The sequence below is a fragment of the Penaeus vannamei genome, chromosome 26 (assembly GCF_042767895.1).
Source record: "Penaeus vannamei isolate JL-2024 chromosome 26, ASM4276789v1, whole genome shotgun sequence".
Classification (NCBI taxonomy): Eukaryota; Metazoa; Arthropoda; class Malacostraca; order Decapoda; family Penaeidae; genus Penaeus; species Penaeus vannamei.
The window spans coordinates 18,178,541-18,181,040 of NC_091574.1; the positions used below are offsets into that span (position 1 = coordinate 18,178,541).

A 2,500-nucleotide genomic window follows, 5' to 3' on the forward strand; every position below is an offset into this window, starting at 1 on the left:
AGCAGAGAAGACTAGTGTGACCCTGGCTGAAGAGATTAAGATTCTTTCCAGACTTTGGAAGATCTTTTATGACAGACGACAATTATCTGAGACAACGAGAGACATCGCATCGGTGATTTTTGTTTCCTTTACTAATCAGACTTTTTCTGTAGGTTACGCGGTACAAGTATTGTCTGTGTGACCCTTTACGGCAGGGATGACCTATGACCTTTGACCCTTCGGGTTTGACGTGAGACCCATAGACTGTACATATCTTTATTTTTATTTTCTACTTTAAATTTTTATTTTTCTAAAATTTCTCCCCCAGTTTACCCTTTTTATAGGATTTCTCCCCAAAATCACTCTCCTTTTTTTCTGGAACTTCTCCCCTACATCACTTCTTTTGACATCTGACGCATTTATATACGATGATGGCATATGCGCGACGCCTTTGCTCAAGTGGCCAAGCCAATCTCAAAACGTACCTGACACACAAACGCATTACTACTTAAGACTTAATTTTAAAGACTTTTTAAGAAGGATGAAAAAACTCAAGAAAATACGTGAAAACTGAACCTTCCAGTCTCCTTGCTGGTCGAAGATGCTGGTGAGGTGAGACGACTTACGAGTGACTTGAGAGACTAAGAGTTGGCAAAAAAAAAAGTTTAATTTTTTTTTCAATTTGTCTGTTTTTTCTTTTTTGTTTATTTGTTTTTTTTTTTGTATTAAAAAATGCCAGCGAAAGCTCTTGCCTTAACAGCTCCCCAAAACAGTAACCTAACTTATTTATATTCATATTTATTTTGAAATCATAATAATAAATAATCAAACGTTTTTTGTGTCTGTTCTTTTCCATCTAACTGTATATGTAGAAAAATCATGAAAAAGGTATAATAGGTAACTCACTATTCAGTGTCAGTTTTTTACATGAAATTTTCTGAAGATTTGGAATATGCGAGCTATTACAACCAAAAGAAATTCTGCATTTCCTCCTTACATAATAAAAAACACAAACCATATCATAAAGATGAAAAAGTTGATTTAGTTATATATCTATTGCGTTTATATATGCACTCATACCTACCCAAGCACAAATTGTTGCATCATACACATACACTTACACACACACACACGCACACACAAACACACACACACACACGCACACACAAACACACACACACACACACACACTATCACACGGCACGCCCACGCACACACACGCACACACACACACACGTACGCACACACACACACACGCACACACACACACACACACACACACACACACACACACACACACACACACACACACACACACACACACACACACACGAAAATATACGAAGAGATAATTAAATGCAAACGCAAAGATATTCAAGGAACAAAGTAAAGATAAAAACTAAACAAAAGAAAAAAAATACTCAAGAGAGAAAAAGCAAGAAAGAGAGCGAGAGGGAGATAGAACGGGAGAGAGAGAAAGAGAAAGAGAGAGAGAGAGAGAGAGAGAGAGAGAGAGAGAGAGAAGAGGGGATTTGACAAAATAAAAATTGACACAGAACAGTATACATGCCCTACAAAAGGCCAAGACCAGACTTTGCGGAAACTTTGCGGCGTGTTACTCTGCTTTCACCGCGCAGGTCTCCATTCCTTATTGTTGGCCGCGCAAAGTTGTCAAAGTTGTTACGAATCGAACGACAGCATTGAGGCTCGCAGCTTGATCGACGACGGAGAGGCAAGTCAAACAAAGGAAAAACATTACGTTCTTCAAGAGAGTGATGTCAAGGTAACGGGGTCGAGAAGCACAATTTTTTAAAGGTCAGATTCTCGGTAAGGTGCCGTGTTTACCTTTGATTTTGTCTTTGTCTTCTTATTTTTGATGCGATTTTTTAGGTTCCCGCAACGATGCGAAAAAAGTAAGCGGACAGTTTCGAATCTAGCGGCGAATCTTTTGCGAGAAAGAATAGGTAACCCATTTTAATATCATAGAAACGACGTTTATATAATGTAATATCTATCACCAACGTTACATAATGCAAAACAAGTCGCGCAATAGTCGTCCATTTTCGGACAAATTGGAAATTTAACTAGCAAGTTACGACTTTTGAGATTAACTTGCCTGCGCATATGAGGTTTCCATTCGAAATTGGCTGTGCTTCTGTTTATGTAGAGGGCCATCAGTCAAACATTAGTTATACAGAAGGGCTGTGCCATTGTGCTTACAATATTCACATATCATTTATTTGGTAAATAAGCTTTTATTATCATATAAAAAACAAAACCAGTGTCTATCACAAAATTATTATAATCAGTGTGCTAATTTCTACTATTTAAACGTTAGGATGCGATTTTCATGCAAGAAAATAATGTGCAATATTATGCGCATTGTACCTTTTGCAGAGGTGATATGACACTGCCTTTGGCTCCAATACTGCATCGTGTAGATAATGTATGCGTAGCCTGGTTAGGTAAACAGATGTCTCCGAGAGTCAATTATAGACTTCACAGGGCTTGTCAACACCCA

At 38.0% G+C, this 2,500-nt stretch overlaps 1 protein-coding gene across 1 annotated transcript in view; it reads left to right on the plus strand.

Annotated features, from left to right (window-relative positions):
* Positions 1 to 804, plus strand: part of LOC113807083 (uncharacterized) — a 3,060-nt gene extending 2,256 nt beyond the window's left edge. Inside the window, exon 2 of the mRNA XM_027358251.2 lies at positions 1 to 804. This exon is cut by the window's left edge and continues 557 nt beyond it. The gene's annotated coding sequence lies outside the window, so the exon portion shown is untranslated.
* The last annotated feature ends 1,696 nt before the right edge of the window (positions 805 to 2,500 follow it).